At 44.5% G+C, this 17,281-nt stretch overlaps 1 long non-coding RNA gene across 2 annotated transcripts; it reads right to left on the bottom strand.

Moving 5' to 3' along the window:
• Nucleotides 1–5,916: 5,916 nt before the first annotated feature.
• Nucleotides 5,917–15,818, bottom strand: LOC147599725 (uncharacterized). 2 transcript variants are annotated; one of them, XR_015259356.1, is made up of 4 exons: nucleotides 15,648–15,818; nucleotides 14,005–14,171; nucleotides 12,987–13,078; nucleotides 5,917–7,190 (listed from the first exon to the last, which is right to left on the bottom strand). It is a non-coding gene; the product is annotated as an uncharacterized LOC147599725 (long non-coding RNA). The 2 variants fall into 2 exon arrangements; XR_015259357.1 differs by lacking the exon at nucleotides 5,917–7,190 and adding an exon at nucleotides 7,326–7,410.
• Nucleotides 15,819–17,281: the final 1,463 nt, after the last annotated feature.

Genomic DNA, 17,281 nt, shown 5'->3' on the forward strand with positions numbered 1-17,281 from the left:
TCTAAACACCCCGTATTTGCGAAAAGTAGGTTTACATGAAGAAATACAGACACGAACAACCAGAGCACACATGCGTGTTTCAGCACATGAGAGTGACCTCCACAAAGGCTGTGGGCTGAAGAAAGTAGCCAAGACTGCAGACATTGTCCATGTAGTCAGCAGCATTACACAGACACTGAGAAGCTGAGACTACTCATGAACATCTGCTGCTGCAGGACAGCTCTGTCTTTGTATAAAGTTAAAAAATAAAGGTGCATTGCCAGGGCTTGGTAAGTATAGGAGCATGAGGAACAAACCTCCTTCTGTGCAGCAAATGGCTCTGCCCGGCACCCTCTGCCCTTGTGCCTCACCTGAAGTAGTTGGATTGCTCAGGCTCTAGGAGAGCAGCACTGAACCCAGTGATGAAACCAGCACTGGGGATGTGGCAAAGATTTATACTGGTAGCCCCATGGCAAATGTCCTCAGTTGGTAACTGGTAATGCAGGGTTTGTGGGCTTCCCAGGCTTGCAGAGGAGGGTGTGCTGGGTGCAGGTGATCCAGTTGCTCATCAAGGCTGAAAATGATCTCCTGATAGCCACAGCTGTGCTGCAAATTTCTAAGGCTTTGCTTATAGAAAAAAAAAAAGTAGTGGGCTTGTTAGTTTTTTTTTTTTCCCAACAGCATCAAATGCTTATATAAACTCCTGATTAAAAATTCAAGATTCATTTGGACCACATTAAATGCACCTTGCCCATTCTGTGAGGATTTCAGGCTATATTTTTATTGCTACAATACTACTGATATAATATGTTAGAACTTGCAGAGCGCGGCACAATAAAGCAGCTTGGACTGAGAGCTCTGCCAAGCGTAACATCAAATCTTCCAAAGAGTGAGGTTAGATAAAGCACCAGATACGCGGCAAATTCTTGATTGAAATAAAACACCGAACATTTCTCCTTGGCTGGCAACAGGTGAATTCACAGGACAGGTTTCTTTATTCACAGAAGTTTCTTTTATAGCAAATTCATGGGTTTCCCTGCCTCCCAAGAAAACTCCATCTTGCAATATGTTTAAAATGTTATCAGCTTAGAAAAAAATAACACTGTTTTAAACTGATGGGAGAGGAGCCATTGGCTCTAAAGTTACCATCCCTAAGTCGGACGCTCAGTGCTGTTTGGGACCTTTGTTCCGGGTAAATCAGCCATCGAAAATCAGCCCTCCAGCTCACTGCGTGTGCTGCGGAGGGATGACCAGCATGGTTTCCTGCAGCCTGGTCTGGGCGCTAATTACCTGTTCAAACACCTTATGAATGCCTGTCAGAGGAGGGTGAGCTCACCTCCGGCTGCAAGGCGGCTGGCTGGGGCTGGGGCAGCTGGACCTCACCAGGGTCTCCGCATGCTCTCCACAGGCAGGCCACCACAGCCACCACCACAAAAAAAATGTTTCTGTCAAGGGCAGGAGTCATATCTTCCCCCCAGCGACATGTCTTTTCTGCTTCCTTCCTCCCTTTCCACACTGATGACAATGTCATGCACTTGGTGGCTAATGTCCAAAAGGTGTTTTACGAACCCTAACGCTGAAGGTGAGGGAACCATCAGCAAATACCTCTTTCAAAGCACAAAAGTCTATGAGTCATTTTTACTGAGGACTCATATTCACCACAATGGTTAAAATCTGGCAGTCCTAAACTTCACCTGCCTGAATAGGATGGGGAAGGTGATCGTGACTCCACAGCACTGCAGAGACACTGAAAGGGAAATTTATTTCCCAAGCATCCATCTAAGAAACTGATGTGACCTTCCAGAGGCCTTTGTTCCTCTTTCTTACACCCTCAAAAAATAATATCGAGATCCCTTGAAAAAGATTAATGAAAAAATGTTGTGTGATGACCACGGGGCGTTTTTACTGCCACAGGAGGGAAGGTGGAGAGGGTCTGTGGGTTCCTGTGCAGCACCAAACACGCAGGGTGGCTTGGCCGTGCTCTGCTCCTTGCCCAGGCATCGAAATAAGCTGGTTCCTGGGAAAAAGAAAAAGTTTAATTTTCTTTTTCATCCAAGCAGCAGCCAGGGCGGCGGGCACGGATGGTGGGGTGGCCTTTGCAGCACCCCCTCCTTGCAGGGCCGTTCCAAGGAGCAGGGGTGAGTTCAGTCTGTATGTGGCACTGTGGGATAAGTGACCACTGTTGTGAAGCAAGGAGGGAGGGGGAAAAGGAAGAAGGAAAAAAAAAAAAGCTTAAAATTTTGCAAGAGAAAACAATCCTCCTGCGGACAGCGGTAAATAAAATAACAGCAGTGGGGTGATTTGCAACCATGTAACGGGCTTTTGTCTAGGCCTATTTCTCTCTGCCTTGAGGGTTTCTGTGTTCCCTCTCTGCAGGATCCCAATGTTTCGCCCTCCAGCTACAAAGGCTGAGGGCTGCAGCCCCTCCCCCGACCGCTCACCCCCAATCTGCCCACGCTGCGCCCCCCCCCAGCAGCCTGAAGGGCTCCGGTGGGGTGCAGGGCCCTGCAATTTAGGATTTCTGCGGTACTGCTTGGATTTTCAAGAGTGCCGGTCTAGGACTTGCCAGGTTTAAAAATAGCTTTTTTTCTCGTCTTTTTAACTCTTTTTTTCCCCTGAGTTTACGTTAAGCCTGTTGGGCATTTTGTTCCCCGTAGGAAAGTTAGAGGTATTTATAGGTCTAATTAGAGACATTTATAAGAGTGATTAGTGTGAAGCATCAGCTGCTGGCGGCTCTCTCTGTCTGCCTCTGTGTGTGTGTGTTCACACATGGATGCAACACCACAGTTTACAATTTGTTCCTGTGCCTGAAAGCTGTGAAATGCCCTGAATCCCTGATGGCAGCAGTGGGCAGGGGCCCAGCACCGCGCAGGATGGCAGCCCTGGGGAGTGGCTGTGATTTTGGCGCTGGTTGTGCCCCTCCGTATTGTCAGGCAGTGATGTAGGAGCAAGTAGCTGAGCAAAAAAATAAATCAATAAATAAATAAAATTTAAAAGAAAAGGGGGGAAGAAAAGGAAGAAAAAGGATGTATGTGCTGAAAGCTGCTGTTTGACTCCTAGGGACAGGGACCAACATGTCCCCAGCTCCTGCCCACCCATAGGCGGCCTTGCAATCCCTCATCTCACAGATGAAACGTTGCATTTCCCTCTCTTTTTGCTGCTGTGCACTAACTCTGCATCCTCACCCTCGTGGATGTGGTTTTTGTAACACAGCTGCCCCTTGGAGGAGAGGGTCACACAGGACCCACTTTGGGGAGCAAAACCATCTCAACATGAACTCAATAAACAATGTGCCTTGTGGGGCTGGGTGAGCAGCCATCCCAGAGCGAGGGAAGCGCTGGGACCAGTCATGCCACAGTCACATCACTTGAACACCCCCTCAGAGCTTTTGCAGAGCTGTGCTCAGCCCCAGGTGACTGCACCGTGTCCCTGCCGGTGGTGGAACGCCCACCCCGTGCACATGACTTCTTCTCCGGGTCCTGTTCCCCTGTGTGACCCGGTAGGTTGCTCCGCATCCAGCGACCACTCAGCAACCCAGGAGCCGTGGCCCGACCACCAGTCTCAGCGCCAGGCCCCAGTGCTGGCACAAGCAAAACTGCACCTGAGAAGATGTTGAGCTGTAAGCGCTCACAGGAGTGAGACCTCAGCACTGTCCATCTCTGAGGCCTACTGGGACAAGCACCTGTGTCCTTGTGTCTGCTTTAAACCAGTGACAACCCCGCAGATGCCTGCTGCCAGCCAAGAGCGTTGGAGCAGGGCTGGCTGCCTGTAAAAATGCCCCCAGTTATAGTTGCTTAAAATGTCTTGAGGCAACTCCTACAAGTTCAGGTCCTCCTCAACCAGGGATTTATTTTTTCTAGTCATCATATAAACAGAATTAAAAGGTCAGTGCTGCCCCCACTCGCTTACAAAAGCTTTTGGTTGGAATGGCTTGAGAAAGATAAGGAGATATGTAGGGAACACTTCAGTAATATATTTGTTCTGCATAACTATGGTCTATTTCCCTGACACAAAACAAACAAACAAACAAAAAAAAACCACCCTTTTTTGATTTCTGCTTAAAAAAAACTTCAGAGAAGAATATTCACAGATTTGCCCACAATGATTTCACAGCTGTGTTTAAAGCAGTTTCTGCAAAAACAGTTTGTAGTACAGTTACACTGGCACATAGGGATGATTTAGCTTGATTTTTTTTTTTGGGTAGGCATTGATAACCTGATGGTCACCAAAAACATCTACAAAATAATCTTCTTTTCACATAGTCCATCTGTGTCTAGCCCATGTAGCCCATATAATCCACTTGGTGATTTTTCTGAGGGCAAACTTTTGCTTGCTTTTTCATTTTTTCCTCTATCCACGTCTGTGCAGCTACAGAAAGTCCCATGCAAACTGAAAGGTGAAACACAAAGCAGCGGAGTCACAATGAACCCACTTTACTCCGAGTAGTACCAAGTGACCATGTAAAGCGATGTACAAAAAACAAGCTATTTTTCTCTCCAGTCTTTTCAGCAACAGGGAGGTTAAGGTATCCTTCCTGGTAGGGGGTGAGACTCGGATGTCATGCTGAAGAATGATGTCGTGTATGTCCCTTTAAAACCTTTGAATGGAAACTAGTTTAAATTTGAATCTAAAAAGAAAAAGTGAGCTGGTTTCAACCTGCACGCAACATCTCCATCAGGAAAAAAAAAAACAACACCACAGTTTATTTTAAATCTAAATGTTGGGTTTGTCCATTTTCAGTGGCAAAATGTTAAAATATTGCTTTAGTCTCTTACCACAAACTGTTTATTTTGCTCCAGAGTTACAGCAGCGACAGCCAGACCCTGCAATGAGGTGGAGACACTGCTTGGAAATCCCCTGTATTTCTGGCTCGGTTTGGCCTTGCGCACAAAAAACAGGCACTGCAGCCAATGAACTTGTCTCAATAAAGTGATGTTCGCCCAAGACCATCCCACGCATTCAGGCAGGACGTGGGCTCGTGTACCCACTACCGCCCACCCGATCGCAGTGACAATGAGGGGTTTCACCAGCTTCGATCTGCCCAAACAGCCTGGAGGGTGCCCCTGGGGTCCCCATGGGGCCTCGGCAGGCGGCAGCTCCAGCCAGGTCCCCACTGCTCTGACCCCACACCGAGATGGGTCTACAGGCTGAGCCGGCAGAAAGTCATTCCCTTGTTGTATCAGACGGAAGGAGGGATGGGAAGGTGTTGCAAGGGACAAGGGGACAGGGAGGTGCGGGCAGCAGGGATTGCAGAAGACCCCCATTACATCAAGTCATGCTCCCATGAAAGCTCAGCCTAGGCAGAGGGAAGAAACAAAGCTTTGCCTTGGCCTCTAACACTGACCATGTCATTTGCTGGACCAAATTTCTATCCACATACAAAATCCCCTTACAGGGTCACAGTATAGCAGTGAACAAACTATCGGCCAGGTATCCTCTTTGCACGGGAAAAGCTAAGTCTCATCTTTCAGGAGGATTTTTTTTTTCCATGCAAGACCGTTCAGCTTTGAAATAAAACTTGCAAAACTTTCCTTCATTTTCTGTACATATTTATTTGCAGCCCACAAAGAAAACTTTGCCACAATAAATTTCATTCAGTCATCTTTTTAGTCTTCGCTGGAGACTCATCTGAATGCATCCACTAAACGAACCACTCTTCTTACCCAGGCATCTTTCAGCTTTAGGTGTCCTGAATATGTAGGCTACCAACAGGAATACAGGTAACTCAGGGCTTTATCAGAAAAAAAAAAAAAGAAATTCAAAATCCAAATAATTGAGTTCAGAGAGTATTGAGACCAGCAGTGGGGTTATAGAACAGATTTACTTGTAGCAACAATAAAACTCGATCCCACCTTCCTTAATTAGCTTGGTAACGTGGGATCAGGTACCAACATCATAACTAGAAATACATAAAAGTTATGAAAACCACACAAAAACTAATACAAAAATATTTTAATGTTATCTGATCAGAAATTCCATTTTTAGAAATATAACAAATATAAATGGCACCATTACTTTGTCGATATCTTCCCTCAAATCCTTTGAAATATCAATGCAGATTTTAAATACAGCTTCACAAAGAAAACAATGTAGAAAAATAATAAATAATTACAATGCATTTGAGAAAAGTCTTGATATAAATTTTAAAAGTATATGACTTTATGATAAAAATAGAGCTGGAAGAATGCCATTTTTGGTTTGTTTAACAATCTTCAAATTTTCCTAGCAGGAAAGCTGGATGGGCACTCTCTGTGCCATCCCTCATTATTTTCAATTATTAGTTTGTTTGCTGTTAGCTAATAGACGTGAAGTTACTTTGTTGTAAACGGCCAGTGGGAGTTCTGAAAAAGGTATATTAAATACTAGAAGGAAAATGAGTGAGATGATATAAAATGGAGCCTGATCCTGCTAACTCCTGCTCCTCCGAGCAATCCCCTTTCTTTTCTACTTACTGTACAGTGTAAGAGCTTCAGGATTAAGTCAGATCTTTGAACCATAATTCCATTTATTTGGAGAGGCAAAAGTGCCTTTTGCTCAACATAAATGTTTTCATTTAAAAGGAGGTTGTCAAGTCTGAAAGCGTATTAAAGTCATGTTTAGAAGAAACTTCGTGCAGAGTTTCACAGGGGACTGTGTGAAGCCGTAGGGATGGGGTGGATCTGGGCAGCTCCAGCACCCAGAGCTGCCCTCCCCTGCCCAGTCACCACGTGTCCGGCAGCCAGACGAGCAAAGACCCACTGCACTCATGCACCCACGTGGATGCAACACTGCCAGAGACCCTTTGGATATTGAACATCTGCAGGAACTCCAGGGCCACTGATGCCTCCAACAGCCATGCAGCACCCTGAGGGGCTGGCCAGCCCCCAACGCAGCTCCTTCGCCACCAAAGTCCCTTCTGCTCCAAGTCGGCAGTGGGAAAAGAGCTGCTGGAATTTCAATACCACATCCCCGTCACGAGGCTGGTGGGGTGCTGACAGTACTGCAAAGCGTTACGCTTGCTTGGGATGGGAAAGAGCAGCTCACGAAATAAGCAGCAGGCATCACACAAAAACAGTCTGCCATACGCTTAAAGTTTATGTTAAGTTATCCATCGATGAAACTTCCACTTGAAAACAAGGATGCCAGCGACAGTACATGCATGCACACCAATACACACAGAGTTTGCTGTTTAATTTTATACAGGTGGGTTTTTTTTCCTCTTGTATTATCTCCTGTAGATAGAAAAGACAGAACAGAATGTAATTTACTGTTCACAACATTTTTCATACAGTATTAAACAAGTTACCAACAAAAACAAACAAAAAAAATCATTACAACCTGTAACCCCATTTTTACCTTTGTGGCAGCTCATTCTGAACATACTTCTTTGTGTGCAAGGGTCAGGTCTGGGTTTTGTTACATTTTTTAAATTGCATCAGAAATTTCATTTATCTGCAAGAAACAGTCAAATCATCCTTTAAGAGTCATTCTTAATTAAATTGCATCATATATAGTTCCCTGCAAAGGACTAAAAATATCCTGCTTTGATTAGCATTTTTGGTTTTGCATTCCACCCAGCTCAGGAGCGCTGCAAAATAAGTCAGTAGTTGTCATCCTTTCACAAATAATACACTTTCTAAAAGGAGAGTTTTTATAATAGGTTGTATTCAGCTAATGGATTAATATCATTGATTCATACATCTTTTTTTTTAAGAAAAACTGCATTCAGTCATTAAATAACCCAAAATAAGTATTTTTTTACCACCAAATTATTAGACCACTTTTCTTAAAAGAGCACTAAGGCATATTTTGCCTCAGTTCAATATGAACCAATCCATTTTCCCCAATTTCAGCTGGCTAGATATGAAAATCTCAGGACTTAGCTTTTTTTCAGAGTCTCAAGTGTAAAGAAGAGAGTCAGGTTACTCATGTTTACCTCTGTCAAACAACAGTTAGAATATAGCCCTTCTGGCAGAACACTATGAAAATATAAAAGCAGTAACTGATTCCCAGGAAATTCATAAAATGTCCTTTTCTAATAATTCAAGGTATTTTTGTGGAAGCAGATTATTTACTATTTTTAGCTTTTCCTACTGTCTAGCTCGTCTAATTGCTCCTTGCACAAGTGCTCTGGCCTGGGGGGTTATTTTGCAGCTCTAATTGCAATGGGAAGGATTACCCGGCTTTGCTGGTGCTGGAAATGGGGCTCAAACCCTCAGAAAAAATTCCCTCCCCTGATTTCATACCTACCCAGCACATTCACTCAATTTACTGGTCTCATCCGTAACTTCAAATGTGTTGCTGACAACATGATCACAGGTAGGTAACTGCTCTATGTTGTCTCCTATCAGAGGAGCAAGTCCATCCAAAAAGTGCTCCGCTCTTGATCATTACTGTGTGATATACAACATTGTTTCACATGAAATGCACACAGACCAGTGTTGGAGTTTTCCAATTTTCAGTTCTCTGCTACAGACCCATACAGTAAATGTACGTGGCGATTACCAGAGGTGTAACCTTTGTCATTTTCTTTGAGAAGTCATTGACAGATTCCCATAAAGTCCTCCTCTAGGTGGACATCATGGAAACAGCAAGTAGTAGTGAGATCAGGCTCCATGCTAGAAATGGGCACCAACCAGAGAATTTTGATTATAAAGTATCAACCTACCTACCTGCTTACTTATACACCTATCTAAATTTGGGGAACAAAAATCAAAATGCCAAATTACTTTGACTTTGTCAAAAATGCCAGAGTGCCACAATTGGCACTCATGGTGGTGGGCTACCTAAACTTCTCTACCTAAACTTTCAGATAATGAGAAAACCATTTTGCACCTAGATTTAGTTAACAGTGTTTTGCGGATGTACGCAAGGGCTCTTTGGGATGCTTTTACCTCAGCCCACTGGGTAACTTTACCAAGCAGCAATCTGGCAGAAGAATCTCTCATTTCAGAGCTTAAGACTCTGGCAACTCACAGCACAGCTCTCCAGGAGGTTGGGGGAGGAGAAAGAAAGAAGAATCTCCTGCAGGAAAGTGGAAAACCTCAAATCTGAGACTTTGCCTTGTCCACAGAAACAGTACTTGCAGTTTGGCTCAAGCCTGAATTTGCCATTTAAGTAGCTCTTGTCTATACAAATGTTAGGAGACAGTCCAAGCACCATCACAGCCTGGCACATCACTGTGAAAAAGCAGTCACTGTCTTCTCCTGCAAGGGTACAGCAGTCCTCCAGAGCAGCATCTATCTGAAAATAATTTTGTTTTCTTGTGACGCTACAAACTTTAGCACAAAGGTCTGGTCTATGGCAGCAGTTGTGCAACAGGCAATAATTTAAGGTTCTGATCCAAAGCTGAGATCCTAAAGCACCAACGTATTCACAGCTCTGCAAGTATTGGGAGCTACTGGCGTCTCAACACATGCAACATCTTACATTATACTTAGCAGATTCTATTTAAATTCACATGCCTATAAGCAGTTTCCAGTACAGGGCAACAGGAAAATACTATACTCATATAACTATTTGCAAGAATTTATGAAAAAAAACCACTAGGAATTAAGCCAAATAATTTTTCAGCTATTATTGATTTGAGATTTGTTTGGGGTTTTTGCCTCTTGGGAGATGCAGGTTTCTGAATTTTCCACCAGGCTCTAAATCAGTAACAACACTGGAAATAAGCCGTTCCTCCTGCGTGCCTCAGATATGCATGGGTTTGCTGCACATCTCGTGCTTGCTCTGCAGCCCATGTGATGCTTTGTTTACTCACTGCACAAGCAGATACGTGCAAAAGCCATTCCCCGGCAGAACGACTTGTCTCCGAGTCCACCGCTTTCTTACGTTGTCGTCTGCAAACATTGGGCAGCTGATGCGTTCCCCTCCTCCCTGTTCAACTCCCCTCTGCAGTTTGGGTTCAAAGTGAAACTATCCCAGACCCAGGGACCTCGAGAGAGCAGGACTTGGGAACCGCGGGGAGAGACACGGAGGGCACGAGCGTATTATCAGAAAGAATTTGAGTGCTCCCAGCAGCCCAGCAGCAAATTAGAAAGTTTTGGCTCCCAAGAATGAGTTGTGTTGTTTGTTCCTGCATACTGCAGCTGCTCGTCCCTCTCCCTCCCCACCCCCCTCCTTTGGGTGGTTTATTACACACAAGCTACTAATGAATGGGAGCCGCTGTTTTACAGTACACCACACTTACAGGACTTATCTCTAGGCCTACCACAGATTTGACTGATCAACAGCAGGGCACCGCCATCATAATTCTTCCTAGAAACAGGAGGATAAAAAGGGGTTTGTTGGAGGTTGGCTGTGTCTGCAGAGAATCCTGCCTGCAGGGCCTGCTGATGCCATCGCTAGCTGCTATGGTCTGTGGCCTAATAAGGTACAGAAACAAAGATTGTTCACTTGTTCAAGAATACTAAAGTACCCAAGTGACGGAAAGTGGAGGCAGCAGGGCACACATCCAAGTGGGATTAAGGCCACAAGTACAACGTTACAGGGCTGACTGGGTGGCAGCGGGAATATCTGCCTCTGGAAAAAAAAAATCCCGTTCAAACATGATTTATAACATGTCACTCACAGTCAGAGGTGGCTGCCATTAAGAGTTAAATGTTGCATTGTGTTCAACTTATTCCGATAAGAATTCTCTAAGCTGCTTATATGTTATCATAACTCATGAGTAACTGAAGCGTGGGCACGGGGAGGGGGGAGAGGCTCTCTGGGGCAGGATGAGACTCGGGCCGGGAGGCAGAAACACTGGAGCCGAGCTGGACTGCTGGTACCTGGTCATAGCGTGCCCACAGTTCGCACACGCCAAGGACTCTGCAGTGAGTCTGAGAGCCTGCCAAGCCCATAACACTCATCAAGGTCCAGACCCTACTTGGACAGATCACCTTTCTCACTTTTATGCACTTCTCCCAGCTAGGGATCCAGGCAGTGACACTGAGGTGACCTAAGACGGTGCAGTCAACCCCTGTTCAGCTGAACCCAAGGGAACAGCCAGAGAAGGTCTGGGTACAGTACGGCTGTCTAGGGTGGATTAGGCATTGGTGTTGAAGGAAGAAAAAGTGACCAACGTTGTAGCCAAGCAAGAAGCCCTTCAGTTAATATTGTCCGCTGGAGATGGGACTGGGAACCCAGCAGAAGGGCAGGGAAGCGGCTTTCTTGGGGACAATATTAAATGCTGCTGACTGGTTTGGCAGTTTTGAAGCAGTAGGATTGTTCGCTCTGGCTTAGGGAAACCCAGCAACAGACCCCACTGGAGTTCAAGGAGCTGTATCAGGCCAAATTCCACTAAACTTTACAGGTTTATTAGGGACATTTTTCTCTACAATGTTTCCCCCACCTTATTTTGGGTGTAGAGGGAAACATCTGTGTGGAATAAGAAGAATTGACGTCACGGGAGCCTGTCCATTTTCACAGATCTTTCAATAGCAGCACAGCTCACTTAGTGCAAATACCCACTGTAATTCCCAGTTAGGAGCGTTTCTCTGGTGCAATCTGTTCAGAAAGCACCAGTTTGTTTACTCACTGGCTTGGGCTGCTAGGATCACATTACACCTGCTGGGGCTGCTGGTAATGTGGGAGGTTCGTTTTAAACTGGCACTGTTGCTTTTATAAAGCCTTTAATGTCACAGGCTCTGGTTAGGTTCAAGATCTCACCCATCAAGCCAAGGCTTAAGGGAGTTTGGGCTGAGACATCCCAGTCTCCCATTCCCCTGTCACTCAAGTCAACGACCACGACTTTGCTGCGGTAGGTGTGGGAGAAATGTTTCATCACCTGCTCTCCGTGCCAAAACAGCCACCCCCACCTTTACACAGTCATTGAAATAACCTTTTCTTGGCCTTTCCAACTGCATTTCTTAGTTGCACTCTTACACCAGGGTCTTGCGGTGTACCTGGCCCCAAGTGCTCTGCCAGGTGCCAGAGGATGAGCTACAAATGCGAGGGAACAGTGAGTCATTAAGGAAATACCACTCACTAACAGCCCCAGGAGGGCAGTGAGCATTCTCTGTCCTGAGTGGGAACAAGATAGAGGGTATCGGGGTATCAGTGATGGAAGGTCTTCAACAGTTTCCATGCCCTTAAAGCCTGGTTCCTCAGCCTGTTCCTGGTGCCTCTCCATGGCTTTCAAATTTATTCCAGTCGAGGGAGAAAGAACTCCTGAACATCTTCCCTGCTTCCCTGAAGCATCATTTTTGTTTGTTATCTGTGTCTGGTCTGGCTAAGGACTAAGGGTCTCCAAATTGCACACAGCACTTTGGAAACACTCTAGAAAGTACCCAGTTTTCTGGGTACCAAGCTGAAATACAAATGTCTTAGCAGTTGCTACAGCACTGTCTTCAGAGGAGCCAACAGGTTAATTACAGCGAGCTCTTGGTATCCAGAGGTGGCTGCTTCGCGTGTGCCCACGGGATGCTAGAGGACACTGTGGGAGGGGGTGTGGAGGCTCAAGGGGTGCACGTTGTGTGTGCATCACGACGTGATGCTGGAGCACATTTATATCTCTGGCCTCTACACCTCCATCTGAGATGTTACAGGCTTTCCAAGCAGCCAGTAACTGCAAACCTCTGTCCTTGGAGAGAGCAGACAGCTCACTGTAGCCACCTTTCGCCACAGTGAACCAGTGGAGAAGATGGGAGCTGCGTGCATCCATTCCTCCCACCCAGCCAGGGCAGCATCTGGAGCACACTCACATGTGGGAGGTGGACACAAGGACACATGTTGTGTGTGTGCCCCCATGGGGGATGCATTTGCCTATTGTGCAGCCTTAAAAGTGTGAGTGCTTAGATACATTCGTCTGGATGCAAGTTATGGTAAACAATCACATTTTAGCAAATAAAAGTTAAAAATAGATATAACTGATTTATACTTATCTCTAAAGACATGTTTTACCCGTCTCTGACTTCTGTTGCATACCTGAGTAGAGGTGGGTAGTAGATTCTCTATGCAGCTACAGAGATTGTAAAGGCTTGCAGAGGAACAATTAGTCCAGAATTTGCATTTTATAAAATTGAACCTTTCATAAAACTTACAATATAGCTAATAACAAAGATTTCTTCAAATAAGTATTTCCCTCTGATCTTTGTCTCATGAGGTTCGTAGCGTCTTGTCGCTATGTAAGAACCTGAAAATGTAAGAGAGAATTTTTCAGCAAAAATGAAACTCACTGGTTTATCTTCACCATCTGCATGCAGTGTAAACAGAGAGAATAAATAAATAAATACTGAAAAATACATTTGTTTTAAATATGTGTGAACAAAGGGTTTGACACATTTGCAGCATGTAACACTGTTTTGAAAACATGATTTTAACCACCTGACACATTCAGTTAAATGCAGAAAACGCTCCAGGTTGTATTTGCATTCTGGAAGAACAGTTACAAAAGAAAGTGTAAATGCAGCAAATCATTCTGAAAATAAAGTGATTTAAACGGAGAATGAAAAGCTGCAGCACGACTGACTTTGTGGTATTATTTGAAAAAGCTGCAAGTATCTTATTTTTCCCCATATGACAGCCCCACTTTGGGTAGTTCAAAGAAATGAAGAGAAAAAAAAATAACTTGTAAAAGCCCAACATTTTCAGTTAGGCTTCTTTTTTCTGCAATATTCAGTGAAATTCCTAAAGCACTTCATAGTCTTTATTAAAAAAAAAAAAAAAAAGGCAGCAATAAATGATGGAAGAAAACCGAATCCCTTTTCCAGGCAGTGACACTGCCACTTTAACAGTTTCCCACTGTACTCGGGGTTAGTTGCCAGAGAAGCCTTGTTCAGCCTATTTGGGGGCCCCATGAAATGCTGCAAGCGTTACTGAAATGAGCACTTGTCTTTTGTTGTGCTGCATGCTAGCACCATACAGTGCTGAGCTGATAAATCCACTTTTTCTAACACAAGCATTTTTCAAACAAAACTACCATGAGACTGATGAGTAATGCCAGCTTGCCAAAAAAAAAAAACCTTCCCCCCCAACCGCTGCTGACACTGACAGCTGTTAAATTCACATATTCACAAAATGAGATGGGTTACATAACTGGAAACTACAAGAGCAACTCACCAGCGAGGGGAACTGCTAAGCGGGGCGTCACAGGGGCTCGGGAAGGAGCGGATCACACATTTCGATGTGTGCTGGCCCACGAACATCCAGGATAAAGCCGGGCGCTGCCTGGAGCACACAAAGGTTACTCAACTCGAGGTCGTGCATCATCAGGCTGTTTGTAGTTTCTTCGGGGTTTTTTTTTCAGCAAAGCGAGAATGCGTGTGGAAAAAAAAATAATATCAGCGCTGCTATGTGTGTTATGAACACAAAGGTGATTTAAAAGCCCAAATGTCGCTATATGCAAGGCGTGAAGCAAAAGTCTGACTCCAAAAGGCTTATCGGCAAATCTTCGGCAGCTAAAAGACAGCAGTGGAGAAGGTGAAGAGCGTAAGATAGAGCTAGGCTTGGCAAAATCTAGGTAGCTTTTAATTTGCATTAAATCTTTCAGACACATAAAAGCACTTTGCAAAGTTATTATTATTCTTATTCTACGGACAAAGAACGGAGCTCTGGAGAAGGTCTGTAACCTGCCCAAGGCAGGGCAGGAAAGCAGAGTCAGAACGTCACCCCGTCACCAGATCACCTGCCTTTATTTCACTATCTATTTCTAGATTGGTTTGAAAAACTTTGACAAAAGCGTCTGATTCTGGAAGAGCCATGGGGCAGATGACGGAGGAGACATATCATTAAGGGCTTCTGAGAAATGACAGGCTGTGGAACTGGCGTAACGGCGCAGAAGAAGGAGCGGCGCAGGGAAGATGGCAACGTCTGCAAAAGCTGCCAGACCCCCATGTGTTGCTGAGATTGCCAGAAATGGGGTTCTGAAGGGGGCTGAGCTGGAGATAAATCAAAGCAGAAAACAATGGATGTCTGTATGAACAGCAATAAAAAAAATCCTGTAATTAAATCACCACTAACCTCAAGCTAAATTTTATACATCCAAAATAACCTACACTTCCATTTTGTCTGCTTATGGCTGAATTCATTCTTGTTATATGGTAAGAGATTTTTTTATATATATATAAAGGATTTAACCTAGTGAAAGAACAACACATAGAAGCTTTTTAATAAGAAAGTGTGCCTGTTCATCAAACATGAGCTGAACATGAAATGACCAAATAAATGTATAAAGTTCCACGTGCTTTATCACGTTACCTGTAATAAACTAGGTTAATGCAAAATCAAGATGCACAGACAAATCAGGAAAAAAAACGAAACACAGAAATGAATGTTTTGAGAATGATGTCACCTAAGCCAGTGCGTAGGTACAGTCTGCTGCATAGGAGAGCAGTGAAAGCATAAACAGAATATTAGATGTGCATTAAGCCACAAACTGAAATAGCTGTGAACAATGGCAAAGTCCGGTTGCTCTTGGAACCTTAATGTAAGGAAACATCCTTATAAAAGATGAGACAATAGCGGGTCTATAAATGACAGTCCCGTAGGCAGAGAAGGATTAAGAACTTCCTAGAGCTCCTATAGTATCACCCTATATTGTGACCCTTCCACAAAGGCTGCCATAAGTGCTTTCTCTGACTTAGTCCACCCAGAATAGGGGGAAGCATCAGAATTAGTTTGACTTTTCCTCTGCACGTCAGCTGCGCACACACTCAAAGCAGAGAGAAGTGAAAGGAGAAGGAAATGCAGCACTTGTTCAGGACCTCCTGCCACTGCACCTGTAAGTCCCGGCGCTCACTTGCCCTCGCTGCTTCCTCCAGAACGCGCAGCCCTGATCCAGGCTGCGGCGACGTGCCGCTTTCCAGAGCAGAGCTCTCTGCGGAGCACTGGGAGTGCAGGCTTCAGATACAAGCAAACACAAACTTGGCTGAGCCTTCAGTGTTCATTGATTATTTTTATTTTCTTCATTTTATTCTGAAGTGGAGCTTTTTGTTTTTCTTTTTCTTGCCTGCGCGAGTAAGGAAGTGCATTCATTTAACTGGGCATGTATTTAATTTGAAGCATTCTCAAAATGCCTTCTAATGCCTCATGGACCACAGGCTGAGATGCATTCCTGTAAAGCAGACGTGTTCAGAGCTTTCAGGCCAGTAGATCGCTCCGAGCCCTCAGATTTTCTTGCAGACTGCCACACATTCTTCTCATCAAAATTTTAATTGAAGACTATGAACATTATTATTTAATACAGTTCCACACACCACCTGCAGCAAACTTGCCAAGGCGTCATGGATGATCAGTGATCCATATAGTAGAGGCTGGGAACCACTCGTCTAGAGTTTTTGGTGATTCTTACTGTTCATCTTTAACGCTGCATTAAGCCCCTTCATATACATCACTCTGCTAGAAGAGCCTGCGCTTCTGAAAATATTTCAAGGAATCGGATGAATCTAAGTGAGCTTCACTGAGCTGAAGAGGATGAGGAAGATGAATAGTCCCCCTGCAGCTACTGATAATGTGCACCCCTAGGCACTCCACATCCCAGTTGTACTAGGGATGAGCAGCTGAAAAAGGTGAAGAGGCACAAAAGATGCAAGTCCAGGACCTGTTTCAAGTGACATTTATAGGTGTGCAGTTGATGATAAATTCAATAGGATCTATAGAAATCAACACTAAAGAATTTGCAGCAAGTCCAAGCTCTTGAGATCTCCTTGCCATTCCCTCTACCAGCGATTCCTCATTCCCAGCCTGGGGCTTTGGGGAAAGTTTGGGGCAATTTTTGTCCAAAAGTTCCAGTGGAATAGGTGTATCATCTGTTTTAGAAGTGATCCCCTGTTTGTCAGGTACAACTAGTGCACTGTACGCTCACATTACAAAGGAGATATAAATATTTAAAAAAAAAAAGCTGCTAAAAATTCTGCAGATGCTTTTGAAAATACTGAGGATTCACCTTCCAGCTGCTCAACATTTTTATTTTTAAATTGTTTTTTTTTTTGTGAAAACCAAGCAAATGTGCTAGTCCTCACCAAGGGCTGTGAGCTATGTCTTGCCAAGCTTAGTCACACAAGGCACTCCTCTGAATCACCACGCGTGCTGATGTAAATAAATTGTTTTCAGCATAGTTCCGTTAAAAAACAATAACAACAACAAACCGTGATTAGTATTCAGCGTGGAATTGAATAGAGCCTTGCCACTGATATCTGTGTGTGCAGGTCTGGGGCCTAAATTATTTTAGGGCACAGTTCTGCCCCTCTTCTTCTTCCTAGTAATTAATCTCCTGCTCTTCAAAGAATCCCACTGGAGCAGATTACACCAGCCCTATGAGAGGTAGGACCCTGGCCAACAGGCATGCATGGATGTTGGGTGACTTTCTGCACAGCAAGATGTTACCACAATTAAAAGC

This window comes from Chlamydotis macqueenii, chromosome 9 (genome assembly GCF_036417535.1).
Source record: "Chlamydotis macqueenii isolate bChlMac1 chromosome 9, bChlMac1.mat, whole genome shotgun sequence".
NCBI classification, from domain to species: domain Eukaryota; kingdom Metazoa; phylum Chordata; class Aves; order Otidiformes; family Otididae; genus Chlamydotis; species Chlamydotis macqueenii.